Source organism: Vidua chalybeata, chromosome 5, assembly GCF_026979565.1.
Source record: "Vidua chalybeata isolate OUT-0048 chromosome 5, bVidCha1 merged haplotype, whole genome shotgun sequence".
NCBI lineage: Eukaryota > Metazoa > Chordata > Aves > Passeriformes > Viduidae > Vidua > Vidua chalybeata.
In genome coordinates this window covers 45,922,947-45,943,565 of record NC_071534.1, presented here as the reverse complement: position 1 = coordinate 45,943,565, position 20,619 = coordinate 45,922,947, and the positions used below count along the sequence as shown (strand labels likewise).

General features: G+C 38.1%; 1 protein-coding gene across 12 annotated transcripts in view; it reads left to right on the top strand.

Annotated features, from left to right (window-relative positions):
• IMMP2L (inner mitochondrial membrane peptidase subunit 2) overlaps positions 1-20,619 on the top strand; it is a 419,562-nt gene that overhangs the window by 126,069 nt on the left and 272,874 nt on the right. For 2 of the 12 annotated variants that reach the window (XR_008430806.1, XR_008430807.1), the window contains exons 4-8: positions 6,590-6,702; positions 6,933-7,026; positions 18,089-18,259; positions 19,079-19,285; positions 20,465-20,600. The exons of 4 other annotated variants lie outside the window; for them this stretch is intronic. The gene's annotated coding sequence lies outside the window, so the exon portion shown is untranslated. Of the gene's footprint in view, positions 1-6,589; positions 6,703-6,932; positions 7,027-18,088; positions 18,260-19,029; positions 19,286-19,632; positions 19,707-20,464; positions 20,601-20,619 lie in introns of those variants that run through there. 6 more of the 12 variants (XR_008430811.1, XR_008430812.1, XR_008430809.1 and 3 more) reach the window with 5 other exon arrangements.

Sequence of the window (20,619 nt, the reverse complement as noted above, 5' to 3'; positions counted from 1 at the left end):
CTTTGCTAATATCATGTCACTCTCATAAACAGGAAAGTGCAAGAGGAAAAAAAGTTTTTGTGGTTTCTATAACAGGACAGTTTTGTCATCTCATCTAAACTAATAAGTAGAATTTCAGGTTGCCAATGTACTTTGGTCAATTTTTTGTTGGTGATGCCAGAATTTTATTACTTAATAAAGATTTCTCATGGTTCTATAAACACTGATCTTTTCTCATTTTCCCAGTCACAGATATAATCAGAGAAGAGCAAAACACAATTTTATGATATCAGAGTATGTCTTTCCTGTCTACTCTAAAACTGTAGAAAAAAAAGTTAGACAGCATTTCAGGAAAAAGCATCAGAAATTTAAAAATATTAACTATTTAAGAAAAAAAAAGCATAGAATGAAAGATTAATTTTTTTCTTCCCTTTGAAATCAGTATCAGAAAAATGTTGATGTCCCATCTTTCCATTCTGTGATCTGATGGTAACACTCACTGATGTCAGTTAGGGCCATGATATTAATATGTAGAGAACATATTTGAATTCTTTTTCCATGCAAATTCAAAGAGTGAGAGAAGCACTGAAATTAATATGTAAGAATATGTATTACTTAATGTGATCACTGATAGCCATTTTATAATGCTTACATTCATCCATTCTCAAAAATGCTGTTAGCTCTATCAGCCTAGAAAAGTGATTATTTTTTTCTTTTCCTGTAATTTTCATAATCGTAGATTGTATATATCAGTGAAAAGGACTTCATATCTTTATTAAAACCTTAGTGTCTGCATTATTTATAATATTAGAAGCATAACATTGAAACCTGCAAGTTGTGAAGGATAAAAAGTCATGTTTAAATAGAGAAACTAAATTACTCCTTCGAAGAGCCAATAAAATTAAAAAGCATTCACTGTAAAAGTAATAAAAACTTATGAGTCCCATTTTATTAAAACTACTATCCTCTTTCCTGATGGAGCTGGATTACTTAAAGGATAGACTAGTGACATTTTATGTCTTGCAAGGGGTTTATGTGTAAGGTGAGGGCTCCTGAAATTAATACAGTCATTAATACCACTAGCTGAATTAATCCATTGAATATTTTTAACTCTTTGAGTACCCACATACCTTGACTGAGCTATAATGAAAATTTGTTGACAAACAAGGAAAGAAACGGGACAGCGATGGGTAGGTGGACACTGATTTAGATGGAGCAGATAATGGAAAAGCATCAACCATTGTGTACGAACTGCCCACTATTGGTATGAAAGGAAGAAGAATGAGGTCCAGAGGACAAACATTTCTCTTTGTTTGAAAGAGAGAAAAGCACAGGAAGTTAAGAATAAAAATATGTGTCATCTGACACCAGCAAGAGTTCTTTTTGACACCAGTGATCAGACACCTACCACTGAATTGAGTTTGCATGACCAGGTTTTGGTAGCAGGGGGGCTACAGGGATAGCTTCTGAGAAAAGGTGCAAGAAGCTTCCCCCATGCCAGCTGACTCCAAGATGGGCCTGCTGCTGGCCAAGGCTAATCCATGGTAGTGATAGTGTTTCTGGGATAACAGGTTTAAGGGGAAAAAAATTCAGCTGGAGAAGGTTGCAAGATTGTGTGAGAGAAGCAACTCTGCAGGCACCCAGGTAAGTGAAGAAGGAGGAGGAGGTGCTCAAGGTGTCAGAGCAGAGGTTCCTTCCCCTGCAGCTCATGGTGCAGACCCTGGTGAGTCAGGCTGTCCCTCTGCAGCCACGGAGGTCCATAGTGGAGCACACATCCACCTGTAGCCCATGGAGGACCCCCCACTGGAGCAGGTCCGACTGAAGGAGTCTTTGACCCTCTGGGAGGCCTGTGCTGGAGGAGGCTCCTGGTTAGATCCATGGAGAGGAGCCCATGCTGGATCAGGTGTTCTGGGAGGCCTTGTGACCCAGTGGGAGACCCACAGTGGAGCAGTGTGTCTCCGAAGGAGTGCACTCCATGGAAGGGACACACACTAGTGCAGAAGAGTGTGAGGAGTCATCACCCAGAAGAGGAAGGAGTGGCAGAGACAATGTCTGATAAACTGACTGCAGCCTCCATTTGTGGTCCCCCTGCACCACTGGAGAGGAGTTGATAGAGAATATCATTCCAGGAAGCTGATAGAGAAAGTCTAGGAAGATGGGAGAGGTAGAAGAAAGGTGTTTTAAGAATTGGTTTTACTTCCCATTATTCTACTTTGATTTGATTGGTAACAAAATAAATAAATTTCCCCATGTTGAGTCTATTTTGACTGTTTTGTATTTGGTTAGTGATCTCTCCCTGTCCTTATCTCAGCCCCTGAGCCTTTCATTGTATTTTCTCTCCCTTGTTCATCTAAGGAGGGGAGCGATAGGGTGGCTTCTGTGATCCCCTGGCAATTTGGGCAGGTCAGCCCAACAAAACTGCTTGAGTAGGCAGAAGTCTTCTCTTTCAGGCATTCAAATAATGTCATTGAAAACTACACATTATAAAATATTCTGGTGTATATAAAATGACCAAAGGAAAACCGCAAAATTCTTTTTGATCTGCTTGTGTACCACATAACATGAAAAGCAGAAAGGGTCCATTTTTCCAATGAATAGAACAGCATCACCAGTTTTTCTTCAATGGGACCTTATTCTTCGGCTTGTAAAACATACAAGCACCTTCTTTTAAAAACTCTTATTATCTGTAAATAGCAATATAGGAAGACAAATTTAAAGAAAACTGTGTTCTGAATGTGCAACAAATACCCAGAAACTGGAAGTTTGTACTATTAGTTAGCCTATATTGTATTTCTTTTCTTTTCACTATGAAATCTAGCTGTCTATGATATATGTATTGTTTTTGAATAAAATTACTTTTCTTTTAATACAATGAGAAAGCATACAAAAGAGAGGTATCATTTAAAACCAACTAAGTAATGGCTTGAATTATGTAAAGGTGCTTTTTTATTTGGCTAAAGGTGAAGAAAAATCTTATCAAAAAATCTGTTAAATTGTTGAATCTCTTATCATTGATTAGTACAGGATTCATTTTGTATTATCAGAAGATCTTAGAAACTGTCTTTTGTGTCTTTTAACTTGTAAAAACATGATGTCATGAAATTAATCTTTAGGATCAGTTGGTTTTCTGTCAGCCCAGTTTGTACAAGATGAGCAGTAGGAGCTGTCAGATAAAAGACAGAGTTCCAGAATGCAGCAGATATTCCATAGGTAATAATGAGATTTCAGTTCCTCCTGTCTGTATCATTTAAAATCACAGTAAATAAGCTCAAACAGACAGTTGTAAGAAAAGCACCTTTGATATGCATGTAATAGCAAGTTTAAATTTTTGAATTATTTACTCTGTGTGTTTAAAAATATTTTAACCCATGAAAAATGTTAAATACTGTTTTGTTTTAAGAAGTACTGGCTAGAAAAATAGCCTCTTTGTGATAAAAAAAAAATATTTAAATGATTTCAGTACTCAAATACTCATGGTTCCTTAAAGAGGAAGCAAAGATATCTAAAATTTATCATCTGTATCTATTGAACCTCAAAAAATGTGACTAAAATGTTCTGTCAGATTTCTTTTCTTAATATGGATTATTAGATGTGTTTTGAAATGAAATTGGTGATAATATTTAATGTTATCATGTAAAATCCGCAAGCATTTTCATTAGCTGATATTCCAAATTTGAGTTGCTTCTTATTGGAACCCACAGCTTTGTTCTTACTGCTGAAGTCCTTTAGTAAACTAGGTGTAATACTATGAATAGGTCAAAATACAACTTATGAGTAGTTAAAAGCAAAGTAAGTATCTCATTAGGTACAGAATGTTATTTATGAAGTGAGAATTTTGAGATAATGCTTTCATGATATGAAGGATTATGGGCATGCTTACTATGAAAGCATCATTTTCTGAAACTTAAGCACCTTTAAGGGGAGTCAGATTATACTCTCAAAATTCTGGCCTTCTTGGCTTTTGGATATATGCTGCTAATGGTAAAAACCCCCACAGTTTGAAGTGATTCACAAAATTATGTATTAGAAAGAACAGTGCAGTGACTTATGGCTTAATACTTTGTTTATTCTCTTGATGAATTTAAAGGTCAGTGCAGGTTTGCATGAAATGAAATAGCAGGCTGAAAACAATGGTCAAAATGTAAAAATCGTATGGAACAGTTTGGGCTACAAGGTGTGGAATCAATTGTTGGCTAAGAAGCTACGACAACAATAGTGACAGGGCTACGGATAGTACCTACAGTTGTGCAGCATAATATGAGGAAAAATTTAGACATTAGTAGAGCTGGAAAATATTGTCTGTTGTCAGAAATTCTGTCCACATCTAAGGGACAAGACTGCCTATGGTAATGATAGCAAACTTTGATTCTTTGTGTCTGGAGAGACAGGATGAGTATCCTTTCCTGCAAGGTGCTTTTTCAATTAATTGATTGTCCATTTCTTAACCTGTTTTTATGAATGCTCTAGAAAAAGCACTGCGACATGCATAACTTTCGGATTGTCAAAGCAGAGGGTCTGTGCTCTCTTTTTTTCAGCTGCAAGCCTCTCATATCTTTGACAGGCAATGCCCATCAAGAAGTTTCTATCCAAATTCTGACTTTTGGAGTGAACAACATTTTTTGCTTCCACTTCAACCTTGGGTTTCCCAGGTTCTCTATGGTACTGAAAGCTGGCAATAAATATGTTAAGAATGGTCTGACAGTATGTAGGAGCCACACAATTTCCAGGAGTGGGCAGAAGAGCCAGTTATGGCTACAATTGTGTTTTATGGTGGGGAAGACAGGAAGCTGTTTAACAACAGAATATGGGAAAAATAGTTATTTTGGCTGGTATTTAAGGCTTTTGAGTTTTTTTTTTGTTATTCTGAAAATTGTCAGGAAGTAGGGCTAAAACTTGAATTTGAAGAATCTACCTTTTAAACACTTTTACATCTACTTAAATTTGTGGACTTTTTGTTCAAATAGTAGAGGAATGTGTCTTTCAAACTGTCTTACTGTATAGACTTGCCTTCTCCATTTTGCCATTGCTACATTGTATTTTGCTGTATTTCCCTTCTTCTTTCAACACTGGTATCTTCTACTTTTCAACTTTGAACTAAATGGAAGATATTTGGGGGTTTTTGCACTCAGATGTCACACAGAGCTAGAAGCCAGGTTTCTTGCAAAGTTACAATATATCCCTCTAGGCATCTCAGCTTCCTCCCTGTTTTCCCACATTATCCTTTTCCTTGGCAGTATTCTAAATTCTTTTCTCTGCCATCTCCCACAGCAGTAACTCCCTGTCTTTCCCTGATTGCCACTGCTTTGTAACCACTATAATACTTCTAATTTCCATCTAACACATTATGTAATGCCCACCACCATGCTGGGAGTTCCAACCAAAGGGGAGGAGCTATGACATAGCTCCTCTGGCCCCAGCAAAATCCATGTGGAACACAGAATTATTCTAGTTATTCTATAGTCTTCTCCCATGAGGGTATTTAATTTCAGTGTCTCCCCTTCTGCTGATTTTCCTATATTTGCAAAAGCTTAACACCGTGAAATGCAATACATTGACATTTCTTACTTCTCTGCTAAATTAGGTGAACATTGTTCAACAAATTAAAGGAAAATTTTCAGACAGGTAGATCTGTTAGATCTGTGAAGGTAGGCAATGCAATCATATACGAGTTGATTCCTTTTTTACTTCATTAATCAAATGCTATCTATCTATCTATCTGTCTATTGATGTGTCACTTTTGGCTTAGGTTTCTTCAGACTGAAAATTGCCCAAAGCTACAAAAATTTTCTAGGGTAGTTTGAATACACAGCTATCCTCTTATGCTTTTCAATAAACATTTTTGGCTGTTGTCAGACAGGATGCTAGTTTAGGTGAACAATCCTTATTTGCTTAAACTAAACTGCAGTGGAATTGGTAGGATGATTTTTTTCCTTACAGATTGGCTAGGGGACTAGTGGACAGACAGGAAAAATTTTGTAATTGTGTGATAACTTACTCTGTTACTCTCTTACTCTGTTAGAGCTGGACACCAAATCAGCTGAATTAAAGAACTATTAGGAAAATACAAGGATAAGAGGGATGAAAAGAAAACCAGAACCAAAATCTGCAGATAAATGCATGAGGCTGACCACAAAACTAGAATGTCTGGTCATCTGACCAGAGAGCCTTCAAAACTATTTTGTTATTTCAGTCTGTTAAAAGCATTTTAATAACTATGAATGCATAGGCAGCTGTTTTTCATTTCTGAGCATTTTGAACATATTGTGCATATTGAACAATAAACACAGTTCACAAAACTTTGGTGTGATAGGTAAATTATTCCCCTTTTTAGCACTTTCTACCATTAATAGAAATGATGGAAAAAAATATTATTTGTCCTTCTAACTTATGGAGTAGAGTAGTCTGTTACAGAAGTAATTTTTAGAGATTTCTGATCATTCTAGTTCTCAGTCGTTTCACCTGACAAAAACCATTTATTCTATCTGTGTGTTCATTCACTTTAATTCATTTTTGACATTGGTCTCTGTTGTGATTCACATGTGTGCATATTCTTAGATTTCCTTTGTGCCTAAATATAGTAATACTGCCTGTTCTTAACCTATTTTCCCAGATTATGCCCTTGTAGATTCACTTTGAAGATTGCTAGAGTAAACTCTTCCTTTAGAGCTAAGAAGTTGACCTGTACTCCTACTTTGCTCTAGTTATCCAGTGAACACCAGACAGGTATACTTTATAGTAATTGTGAGGTGCTGTCATTTGCTATGTATTTTTCAGTGGTATGTGTTACGTCTTTAGCTTCCAAGTGGCATTTGTATTATGTCTTCTCCATCTGAATGCTATCTTGTCTGGGAAGAGTAATCATAATCTTACTCATAGTAATAACTTTTTATAATACTTCATTTGAATATAATAGAAATTTGGATGAATATATGTTATCTTTTCTTGTCATTCAGCTGTGATCCAGTCAATCAGATAGAGGCATAATCCCTACTGGACAAATTCTGCACAAAGAGAAAATTTAATATAAACTGAAAATCATGCTCCATGGTAAGTAGCTGGCACAAATATTAGGTGTCAAATAAATTAAAGAAGTGTTTTCTCATCTACCTCAAGACTTTTACAGACCTATAAAATTATCTTTATATATTTTTCTAAATCCCTATATAAAGCACATTTCCATAAATTGTGCAAATCTAGTAACTGTAAATCTACAAAAAGTATAAAAATATAATATTGAAATATTAATAAAATGGAGCTTGATGCAGAAATCTAGTGAGCTCTTGTGCTTCCCTGAGAAGGCAAGAGCTTTGAAGAGAATCTGCCTTGACCTTCTCTTTATAAGGTGCTCCTGAAAAAGACCAAAATGTTTTTAAACTCATAAATCCAGCATATACTGGGTAATTATTTTATTGATAGAGAAAAAAATAACCCAAACACACTACATAGCTAGCTTATGCAAAACAATATAAACAAGGTTTCAATATTACTCTTTCCATGTACAGCAAGTAGGTCCTTCATTCATTGTTGGTTTCAATACTCCTTGACTTTCTGAGATTAAGAAAATTTTGAATCAATATCTCTGACCCTTATTAATTTTCTTTCTTCTCTGATGCCTGGTTGCCTGTGCCCTGCTCCCTTGGCATGCTTTGCTCTGCCTTGGGACCTTCTGTCCCTTAATGCTGACTTGGCCACTATGATGGCACGCAATTTTCCTAGCTCCATATAATTTTATCTTACTCACTCTACTTGAAGAGACAAAGTAGACAATTAAAAACACACAATATATTAGGTCATGGCTGTCACAGAAGCCATAATTTAAATGAAAAGTAATTAAAAAATATAAACTTTATATTATATACCAGGAGTAAAATCCTGAGAAATTCATCCCAGTATGTTTTCTTGGAACACAAGAAATATAGTTCCATTGACATTAAATAGATATATAATTTAGCATAAAGTTGCTGATTCTAGTGTAATTATTTATTTTGGCATATTAGCAGTAAGTGAGTTCAAATAAATTCAGGGTAAATAGAAGGAGAAAAAGAGTATCAGCACACACATCACCGAAAGCTGATATTTAGAAATGTCCATTATATGAACTAATGATTCATGTATATAACTTGACATAGTGAGATTAATCTACCACAGCACTTTATATCTCTGCAAAATTTGAGTTGAGAACAACAGCCTTTGATGTTTGAGTATAATTCTTAGAAACAATATTACAATAGATGAAGAGCACCAGTGCTTTTGGTGTCACAATATGTGGAACGTTATCTACTGAATCTGTTACAAGGGAAAAAAGTCTACTGCTAGCAGAATGCCCCATTTATTTGTACCATATCACTAACAATGAAAGCCCAACATAAAATAACCAGAAAGCATTGCAGATGTTGCATTTTATGGGGTTTACCTTTTTTCCCTTCAAGTAAATGAATTTTAAGAAATAAAGAACTTTTTTAACAGACTAAAGACATAAACAGTATTTAAGAAAAAAAAAAAAAATTAACATCAATCTGCCCAAACTTCAACACGTGGAAGAAGCATCATGTGTTTCTTCCCCTGGAGAATCTCACTTCCAAGAGATAGGCTTTCAGGGATTGAGTCACAAATTACATTTGTATTGTTTTTTTTTTAATACCTCCAAATAATTCATTATCCACCCTCCAACAATTCTGGTGACCACTTGTCATGGTTTGACATGGAAGTGAAGTTTTTCAAGAAGTTGGGGTCAAACCAATCAGTGGTCAGGTTTGGATATTGGTACCTGAAGTGACCACTGAAGGCATGGACACGCCTCTGAGAACACAGGGGGTTAAAAGCAAGAACTCCCAGGGGAACTGTCTCTTTGGTTCCAGTCAGAGTGCAGTGCAGACCTCCCCTGCACAGCCTGTGGCTGGGCGGGGTAGGGGGAAGCCACATGGCCTTGGAGAGGTAGGCCAGGGGTGAAGGGACTGGAACCGGGCCATCCTCCTGCGGATGGAGGGTTAGAGAGAAATGGAGATGCTTTTGTTCCCCACCCTCCCCCCAGAGGAAAAGAGACAGAGAGCCTGATGGCACCTGGAATTTGCCAGCAGAGGAGAAAGAAAAGGGAAGGGGAAGGTGCCCAGCCTTGGGAGTTGGAGTTCTGGACAGAGATTTCAGCCGTCCAGGGAGTCCAAGACTTTTAACCCTTTCCTAAGAAATTAAAGCTTTGTAAAATATTACTTCTCCTTGATTTGAAAGAGAAGAGTGACAGTCTGGGACCTGAGATGTTAGAAGAAGAAATTCTATGTAGGAGGAGATGATGGAGCGGCTTTTAGCTGGACTTTTCTTGTTAGCTATAGACCGAACCAATTTCTCCTGCAACAGAGACTGCATTTTTAAGGAGATGCAATGGTAAGCCAAGAGACCTGCTTCAGCGACTGCCTGCACAGGAATGGAGTGAACAGAGAAGAGTTGAGGAGGGTGTGGTGGTGCCCTCTGTCTTCAAGAAGAAGATCTCTGTTCTTGAGACCCTCGGCCCCAGGGGAGGAGGGAAATAGGGGGGACTGTGGTCCCAAAATGAAAAGCTAAACTGTTGTTTCTTTTAGTCCTTGGCAAAGCATCCTTAAAGGAGCCCTATGAGCAGTCTGTCCATGCACGGTGGTGAGAGCCCTGTGACATGGAAAGGAGAGTGTCACACTGGCAGATTTTCTCTGGGCGGTGCCATGTGTGACATGGAAACACAAGAAGTAACAATTGTGTTTCCTGGGGGGGGGGGGGGTCTATGGTGCATGAGAGACTCCTCTCTTACTTGAAGGACTGAATATTGATTATCTGAAAGGTGATGACTTGACTGAAAGTCCAAGTTGTATCTCACTGTAGTTTGTTAGAGTTTGGATGGGGGGAAGAGGAATGTTTTAGAAGGTTTTAATTCTGGATTTTGTGTGTGTCCTTTATCATAATAGTAGCTTGATAAAGTTCTTTCTCCTTTATTTCTAAACTTAGGCCTGCTCTGCTCTGTTCTGCGGCGTGGGTTTTTGCTCTCCCTGGCTGCACGCGGCTCTTGGGAGCCCGGCTGTGGCGTAGCTTCCACGTGCTGCCGGGGTTTGCTGCCGCGGGTTCCCGGACACGGCTCTGTGTCTCGGGCGCGTGGGCTGGCCAGCTTCTGTTGCCGTGCGCTAGGGACCCGGCAAAGAGGAAGGAATTTGTCCATTTACTCCGTGCTTGGCAGGAACGGTTTATTGGTCACGCGGCGCAGTTCGATGGAAAGACGCGACCGCTCCCGGCACTCGCATGGGAGCAAATGGCGTCTGACTGCCGGCGGGATAGGGCTTTATGGAGGGGCGGGGCGAGAGGATCCACGGCCTGCCGGCCAATAGGGGCGGCTGCCGTGGCGGTGACGCCAGCAACAGCGACCAACCAGAGAACCCCGCAGGGGCAGGCACCGAGCCACAGCAAGCCAGAGCGGGGTTTCCCGGGGCCGGACAGCAGGGTGGTTACAGGAGCGGCACAGGGGTAAGGTCCGGCAACAGGCAACATGGGGCCAGAAACCGCGGGGGGGAACAACGCGGGGGAAACGCGGGATTACAGAACTTGACTTATTTTAACATAAATTAAAAACCCTCATCTAAACCCAAACTCCGGGATGCAACACTGTTCCTGATTGCATCTCACAGAGATGCAATTAATTTATTTAGAGAAGGTGCATTTTCATGGGGGCACTGGCATTGCACCAGTGTCAAACCATAACACCACTTTACTACCTCTTAAGACTTTTGGTCTATAAAACATTCTGAGGCAATGAGCTTCTCATGGTAATAACAGTTCTACTACTGATGTTGACACTAGTTCAAAGTTGTTTTGAAGTGTAAGTTTGTAGCAGACATGTCTAAATTTAAACATTGTGAGACTTTTTTCCCTTGACTTTGCTGGGTATTTGTGTTTTCTGTCCTCTGGATGAGGTTGTTTTTAAATTTTATTTATTGGTTTAGTCAAATGTCTATGCAGCACAGTAGAAAAGCAATAAGCAAAACTCAGAAAATAGCTATGTTCTTTTTAGTAAGTGTTAGTGCAATTTTCCTTGTCCTTAGTGTTGGGCTAATTTCCTGTCTGGCAGGAACTAGCAGTATTTCACTTTTTCATTAAAAGTAGAGAGAAGGAGAGAGAGATATATAAAAAAATGTAAGTGAGGAAGATGTAGTAAATGATATAGATTACAATACTAATTGATGCAGTGTTGTAACATGCCACTAGGATAGTGTATAAAGCCTTCTGGCTTTGAAAACTGCAGTTCAGCTACTGCTGTTTGGGTACATGAACATTGGTAGAATTTACTTTTTTCATAAGTTATTTGATAGAATTAACATGAGAGGAAATAATCTTTCAGTTATATGAACTGCTCACTGAAACTACCAAATGTCAGTATGTGATTCCTTCCTAGTGATTTTCCACTATAAAACTGGAAGCAAAATGAATTCTAGTCTTAGATGGAAATCGATGATGCTCCCTCCCAGTCCCACTCTCTTCTAGCAAGTCACATTTATAAATCATTCATCTCATATAAATTGCCATTCTCAAATTTTTCCACCACCATGTTTTGGTTTTAGGAAGAGCTATTAATGAGGTGCATTTCTTCTTTTTACGTTATGTGTTTGCATAAGTCTTTATGAAGGAATTTTATTTAAGGATGAAAATATATCATGTAAAGCAAGTGGTTTTTCACTTCTATGAAAATGAAATGTGCTCAGGAAGTGGATTTCATTGTGTAAATAAGTGTCGTAGTAGTCAAAACCCTATGACTGCTGGCCACTGCCTTCCTTTACCCTGCGGCGTTCTGCTGTCTCTCCGGGCTCCAGAGCAGCTGCTATGTCCGGCGGGGCACCGCGGCTCCTCCGATCCCAGTCCCGCCACTGTTCCCGGGTGCCGCGTGCTCCGGGAAGGTGGGTCGGCCATTTCTACTGCTGCGCGCGAGGGACCTCGATAAAGGGGGTGAAGAAAGGATCAAATTCCCCGCAGCAGGAGCTGAGAGCATTTTATTGGCGTGTTCCCAGCTTCTATGTGGGGGAATATGGCTGCCTGGCCCCGGCCTTGTGGGGCTTTTATGGGGGGGGGTGGAGCGGGGGGTGTCACGTGGTCTGGGGAAGCCAATAGGGACGCAGTAAGGGACGGCACCGGGGCCTGGGGCGGTCCCGGGGCCCGGGGGAGCCAATAGGGGCACGGCAGGGGCGGTGCCGGGGCCCGGGGGAGCCAATAGGGTCACGGCAGGGGCGGTGCCGGGGCCCGGGGGAGCCAATAGGGTCACGGCAGGGGCGGTGCCGGGGGCCCGGGGCGGCCCCGGCTGCAGGGGAGGGGTAAGGGCGGGGAAGGACCCACAGGAAGAGACAGAGGGGATGGGAGCCAGGCCCACATGGTAAGGCAACCCTGGAACCGACTACCGCAGGGGGGAAAACCCAGGGGATACACAGGGGAAAATGGGGGTATGCAGAATCTGCTAACACAGAACCCTGATCTAAACCCAAAGTCCAGGATGCAACATTATCCTATTCACTTGCTACTCCCTTTCAAATGCTTCAGTTCACATTAGATGCTGAATGAGCTCTTGCAGCACACTAAGGCATCAGGAAGCTAACCTGGCCACCAAAATAAAAGTGCCTTTGATAACTTAGCATGCTGAAATTTCTCAGTAATGGGCCTGATGGGCATCAAAACCAGAAAAAGAGTAGGGAAGGGCCATAACTAACCACCAGCAAAGCTGGCTTTGAGGCTTATCTTTGATATTTGCTATGTTCAGTTTAGATCTGCAGCCGAAATGCAGATCTTGGCCTCATCCAGGAGGTAGTACTATTCAAAAAATATTTTTACCTGACAATGGATAGCACTGTTAAAAAAAAAAAAAAAAAAAAATCATTGATAAGGGATGACCTGCCTGAACATGTGATGGTAATGGGAAACCCAAGAGTTAGTTTGCTTCATCAGAAGAAGAAATGCAGCTGTGAACGGATGACCCACAGCAAGCTTCTGCCAAAAATCAATGTTCATTTTGTAGAAGAATTGGATCTTTTTTGAAGAAATTAATCTCATTTCTGGGTATTTATTTAAATTGCATAGAAACTTCCCAGTACCTGGAACAGAGAAATCACTTTGAACTGGGATCAGAGTGCAAGATAGCTATCAGGTATACTATTGCTTTGTGTTTCTGTCACTAAATTTAGAAAATAGTGCATTTGGCAGAATGAACTATTCTTTCACTTTCAAAGTTTATCAAATACTAAAGGCTCACAGATCCCTCTCATTTCTTTGCCCATGCGTTGGCCATTCAGAAATGAAATAGAGATGAGAGACTTTGTACCAAAAGCTTGAAGATCTTCACCATTTGGTGAAGCTGTCCTTGTCTGAAGTCCAGTGCCTGGCTTGGAAACTTGTGTGAGATATTGGTTAGTGACAATTGCCTCATGCTGGCAACTGTTAACTAGAACTTTACTGGTATCCATGTTGAAAATTTGAATTTTTCCACAATTTGATTTAAATAAATGTTATAAAATATAAGTGTCAACTTGGAAATAAACTGTATAAAATTTGTGTGTTTCTTTCATGCCAGATTGCTTTCATTACAGACTTTGGTCAGATACCCATTCTGTTCTAAGTGCCTAAGTATCTTGAATCCAGCCAGTTTTAACTAATAAATAATTCCTGTAAGTATGTTTTCTTCTATCAGGAAAACCATATGTTTAGGGACAGTTTTGTAGTCTTGAAAAGTGCTTCTGGACCGTGGTCATGATTATTGAAGCATTTATGTCTGGTCATCAGTTTTCTGTTGTCAACCCCTTTCTGGCTAATGGTTGTATATCAGTAAATGGGGATAGTATTTGCATTATTCTATCTCTTTTGCTTCTAGTTGCTGAATTCAAGAAGTATAGATTTGAAAAGGTGAATTATAGGTGATTGCTTTTATGCATTAATGCTGCCCATGAAGGGTCTCATTAACACTCACAGCATGGAAAATTCCTGCAGCTACCCTACAGAGCACTGGAAAACATGACTGCTGAGCAGGCTTTATTGTTTATGCTTCATTTCTAATTTATTCTCTTAAAGGGTATTTTTGCAACCTCCATATGACAAATAGGATACCATATGGGGAAAAAAAAAGAACTGGACAAAGGCAGCAGGAATACTGTTTTCTTTTATTTATCACAGGGGTGTTTTTTTATGATTTATTTTGGGAGTGAGAGTTTAAATTTAATTGTATTCTTGTGAATATTTAATTTCCAAGCTGGCATTTGGTATATTATTAGAGCAGCAATCAGTGATAAAACATTTTGTTGCAATACTTGCACCTGGGAAACTGAATTATATATATGCAATGAATATATATATTTTATTGCAGAGTTGTTTTTAAATTATAGCATGTTTTATACATATTCTTTTGAAGTTATTAAACCAAATCAAAATCTACTACTTCTTTTGAAGTATTTGAGGGCAATTTTTCAAATTTACACTTTTACTTTATTTTACTTTATACTTTTAATTTATTTTACTTTAATTAAAAAATATTCACTTTTCGAACAAGAAGGAAAAATATTTTTACACTAAAAAAGGGCTTACTTCCTTCTTCTATCAGTAAGAAGCAGGATATACCCTGCAATTCAGTGGTTCAATGTGTATACATTAAGTGGCAAGGAAACCATTTTCTTCAGTACATATCATAGTACCTTGGATTGTTATCTGCAATAGAGTGTATACCCCATTCTGTCTTGCAATTGCACTCCTTGATGTTTAGATGGAAGAGCTAAATGGTTGTCTTGTGCTAGAAATGAAACTTTTGTTGCCCTGTGTAATAGCCAGCTCAGTGGTACAGCAATGTTTGGGCACACATTACCCTGAAGACATCAGTGTTCTGTGACTGACTCCCAGTGTGTCCATTCCTGAACTGGAGAGATGTAGCTGGCAGCTGAGCCTGTGGCTGTCATGCCACTGCATCAGCCACAGCTCTTTACGTAGCTTGCTGAAAACCTCTATGGCATAACACACACTGACTTCAGCTATAACCTTATCTTTGATAAGGATTAACTACTGGAATATATTAGGACTTTTTGGGTAGGAGTTTCTTTATATTTTTGTAAGAGAAGGGGTAGAAAGAAGGGTGCAGTGAGCTATGTCCTTGGAGATTGTCATATTCCCTCTCAAGAAAACTGGAAAGTCTTATGTTGACTCTAGCTTAAGTCTTTCTTATTTTATTTTCATGTTGGAATTTTCTGTTTTAAATTCTAATATTTGCATTTATACTTGTGTCTCTCTCAAATACGTCCTCTTTTCCAGCTTGTGAAATATACCAGTTGTTTAACTGACTGTTTTTTCCCTCCACACATTTAATAAAAACAACGTAACTAAATTGTTTGTAAATACGTCCTTGTGAAGGTTGTGCATTCAGTGTTCAATATCATGATTTTACAGATATACTGTTACTGGATAAAGTCACGGGACCTTTACTGATTGAATGCATATGTGCTTCTGTAAATAATTATGTATCTTCATACATTTGCAAATAATATCTTTATCTGTGATTTTTGCTTTGATTTTTAAATGTCATGTTATTTTGCTTAAAAAAAGAGTAAAATAACTCCTCAAATTTCATATAAATGAGAATTTGGAAACTAGATGTTGCCATCTGTTGTTGATACCATGAAAATGTATGTGAGGAGCCTTTTGATTCCAGGTATTCCCTTTGCACTAACTCTTAATGTTCCAACTTGTATGTCTTGAATATTTTAAGGGAGAGAGCATATCAGGGAAAGATGTGCCAGAATTTTTAAATTCTGTAGCTTGTGACTGTGGTACAATGAAGATGAGTTAATGGACTTAACATCCTCCAGGAAATTAAAACATCTGTCTCTGTCTGTACAAGAAAAATGCAAAACCAAAGGTTTTCTGTGCCCCAATCACAAAAAAAAAAAAAAAAAAAAAAAAAAAAAAAAAAAAAAAAAAAAAAAAAAAAGGAGAAAAAAACCAATTCAGGTTTCCTAAGTCCTCCAGTCCTCTTTGTTCTTACTGTTTTATAGCTAGCGCCCTCTGAATGGATCATTGTGCTTGTCATAAGGCCTTTTTTCAGCACAGAGCAATTAAAAGATAAGGTTCCATAGTCTGTAATGCAGAAGAGACTGGGAAAGATGTGACACTTGCAAATGATCCCTGTCATTGATCAGGACCTTCCAGGAACATTTTAAATATTCATTGCTTTAGGAAACAGGCATTTTGGTGCTTCTTATTTAGAGAAGACTTTCTTAAAGTCAATGTTTTGTGGTTAGACAAAAGGTGTAAAGAGATTCTAAAGAAAAATTCTATCCCCTCCAAAAAGTGTATAATATACTTTATGGGTTTTTTGTTTTTTGCTGGTTTTATTTTCTAGCCTATATTGGTATCCATAGGTCAATGACTGTAGTTTCTCTCTTTATATCTCACTATATCTGATGTAAAACTAGCAAGCTTATAAAGCCCAAGGCAATATACACTAAAATGAAGGTGGGTTGCTGCCCTAAATACCTTAAATACATTTGTTTAATATATTTTTAATTGATTCTGCCATCATTTTGCCTTTATTGGTCTGAGGCAATTTAACACCCTCTTACTTTGATTCTTGTGGAATTACTACTCTTTTGTAATCTAATTTACTGAATATCTTTCTAATATTTGTGATAAATGCTGAGAATACCATACATCAAAAAGCTTTATTTCCCTCAGTTCAAAGAAATGTTTACTGGTGTGAATTTAATGGAGATTTTATAGGTCTCTAATTATGAAGTGATACAAAGTATCACCAACTAAGTGTAGATAATGTGGTTTTTAAAAAATGCAACAGTTTTCTTGACTTCATTAGTTTAGGTATGCCACATCTTAGAGCTGCTCAGCAGTGTTGGAAGAATTGACTTTTGCCCCCTTGAGAGCAAAGATAAAATGCTTTCTTTTTGCATTCATCTAATGAATTGTAAAATTTTGCTGAAGCAGAACAGCTGCTGTTCCCTGTCCTCCCTCTCCTACCCACTGGCACTATGGCATCTTTTATGTGAACTCACTGCCCCAGCAACAAGCCAGCTGTTCTTGCCAGTATCCCAGCCTCTGCAAATGTCAGATGTTTGTACCCCACACCTTTGCACAATGTAGGGACATTGATAAGAAAAGAACTTAAAGAGGTGCTTCACTTTGTCCATGATCACCAGGCAACTCACAGACTGCTCAGCATCTCTCTGCATGGACTATGGATAGACTAGAGGAAAACAACCACAAAAGCCTGGCCCCATGATGTGCCAGACTATTTCATTACACAGCGCAGGGCTCACGTTAGGGAGGGTGATGTTTCCATGCTCTCCTCCTCCATGTTTTGTTGCCTTTACTAGCCTGACAGTCTAAGTAATGGCCTTTTTTGATGATAGCTAAAAATAACTCTGGGAAAATACACAGCTCCACTCAGATTCCCTTAGAATTTATTGACAACATAGCAACTGTGTATCCTTATTTGGAATGAATTAAATTCCTCAATTTTAAGTTTGCCAGGACAATGTTTTCCATGGCTATGTGGATAATTTACTGCTATCTTAAGTCATACAAATTTCACTCTTAGTAGACATATTCCTATTTTACTTCTTCCATATTTTCATTTAGATCAGAATAAATTTTGTGGTCTCTAATGAAGAAATACTCAGTGTGTTTATTTTTTTTTTTTTTGTAATGATCTAAGGGGTGTGTGAGATCAGTTTTAAAATACAAATTTAAATTTATTTGGTGTGGTGTGGATTGGCTCTTTTAGGAAGATGATGCTAATTAGGGCAGGTTTGGGAAAAGAGATACAGTTTGGCAGTTTGGGCAGAGTAAATAAAGTATTTCATACATTTTTACTGATGGCTTGGCTAGGAGGCATGTCTAACAGGGAATGGTAGCCAAAGGGGAATTGATCTCTGTATAGAACTTGGGCTACCTAACCAGTGAACTGTATATTCCTCTAATGTTAATTTTTCAGGATGAAATGCTGTCCCACTGAAGTCAGTGAAAAATGTTGATCTAGTAGATTTTTTTTTCTTACATATTGTAAAGATCTCCTATAGAAGATTATGACCTAACCTGAGTCTACCTTTGATATTTTACTGTTTCTATCTAGCTGCTTAGTTTCCAGCTGTGTGTCTTGGACTTCTTGAAGCATGCAAGGATTAAATATACTGCTTGAATAGTAAAAGTGCATAGAGAGGACCCTGAATAAAATCGCGTGCTATCCTTCTCATCAATAGTGAAAGACATTTCATCTTCTTTGGAATTCATGCTTCAGTCATATGTAAGTAACCCTGAGATTTTAGTGTAGTGAACCACACACTCACACATGTAGCTTATTTCTACCTGGGAGAGTCATTACTTATTGATGTTTCCCAGCATTAGGTTGTTAATACTTTCTCCCACAGCCCTCTGGACTTATAAGGCTAGCCTAGATCTGAGAGAGCTTTGGGGGAAAATATTACAGGGTTAAGGCAAAAGATTCCAAAAGAGGCTTTACCCTGATGTGGTCAAAAACTTTTATTCCATAGGAGGAAGAGGGAAAGAGAGTGGACAAGAGAGGAAAGAGCGTGGTCAAGAGAGTGAACAATGGAGGAGCATGGCTTTTTCTACCCTCCTGTTCGGGAAGGGACAGTTGGCTCTCAGCCGATTGGGTCCAGAAAGGAAGGAAGGGTCAGACTAACATGGTTACAGCTACAGGGGTCTCTGTGGGGGGGAAAACCATTCCCCAGAGCAATGCAACATTAGGTCTGAAAAATGAGTAGGAGAATATTTAATATTCAGAAATAAAGGCATATATTCCAAACTGTTAATTAAATTTACAACTTCGTTAAATATTTTTAGCAGTTTACTTGTGGACTATTTTTTTTTTTAATGTGTGTTTTCATTCTTTATCCAGTTTTAAAGGAATTATATAAATGCTTGGATTTATTAATGATTAATTACTTGGTAATTTTCTGGCAGTGATTAGGGTTTCTTGATTTTTTTCATATCTGCTAAATAAAAAAGACAAGAAATTATAGGTGAAATAGTTCTAGCATTTGCGTTTAACAGGACTTATGCAATGAATTGATTCTTGGAACATTCTGATTTGCAACCATAGCTACTAGTTCCTGGTGTCTCTCGCAGTATTAGTGAACAAAATGCCATAAATACCAAAGGCTCTTCTTTCCTTCAACTAACTATATATATGTTAAAAATACAACTTAAAAAATGAAGAAGTCTGAAGTTTGAATAAGAATAATGAATGCTTGTGAAAACCTTGGAGTACCTTCTTCCTGGAGCTTAAGATAAAACCAAAGTCCTTCAGGTAGGTGAAATCTATGAAACATCTATGCAATCTATACACATCTATGGATGTGTATATTAAAAATGTCTGTGGTACACTGACAATTAAAAGAGCTTTTAATGATATAGAAGTTTTTCTTACACTTTTATAGACTAAAGTCTTTCAGTGATGCAGAACTCGAAATTAAGTATCATGTGATGTTGAAGTCTTGAACATAGAAACTCAGGAGCATCTGTCAGTATTTAATGGCTGTACATTCTCTCTGCTACCTCTCTGCCTCCATTTGTTTACTAGAAAGATTAGATCTTTTTAGAGATTCTTAACTAAGTTAGAAACCTTTTAGGCTTTTATCTATTCTGTCTCCTCAGATATGGTGCCACTCAGTCTGCTTTTATGTAGACTGAAATCTACATGGTAACGGCTTTCAGAACCACTCCGTCCAAGCCAACAGTGCTCGGTGAGGGTGGCAACTCTTGTAATATCCTAATGCTTTCAGGCCAAAAGCATGCTTTAAGCCATGTGATATCATTATTCTGTCATTTCCCCACCCCTTTTTCTGCATTTTCACTAAATAGAAATTATCCAACATGGGTCAGCTATAAGAGGAAAAGGTTACATTTTTTAATTTAAAAAAAAGTAAGCAAGAAAATGGCATCCTGTTGTCAGATCTCATATCTGTGTCTATTGTATATTATAATACTGTTTGTTATTATATTCAGTGGTCCTCTGATCAACAAATTTAGTTACAAATATTCTGTAAAGAGAGCTTGAAATCCCACCATTATCTTTTGAATCTGTGGCAGGCATTTTATACCTGCAGGCTGCTTGCTCATGTGAAAGCGAGCACATTTTACATTTAAAAGCACTTCAGCTTTTTGCCTGGAGTGAGTTTCTCTTGCAGCTGGCAAAGTCAGGAAGACCTCAAGGCTTTAGGAATAAATATGTTTGCTATGTTTTCATTTTACTAACTATGGAAATTGATAAACATAAAAATTATCTTCTATAAAATAAAACACCAAATATGCCCCAAAATGAAAACAAGTTATTTTAATCACCACAGATTAAAAATAACTTCTGTCTGATATGCCCTCTTTATAATATCATGTAGCATATATAATTTTTTAAAAATCTAATTTATGCTTATAAAACATGGTTGCAAGTCTCCAACTGTTAACTCAGCTTAATTTCTCTGTTTTTTAGAGCTGCATCTATAAGCAAAAGCACTCTGAGGTGGGTTTATCCTCTCATGGATGCATGGCCAACATTTGTTAGGTTAAGATTTTCATTTGGCCTGTTATGAAGAGGAGCAAGATAAAATTTAACTGTTCAGTCAGCAGTGAGTAGTGTTTATGTAG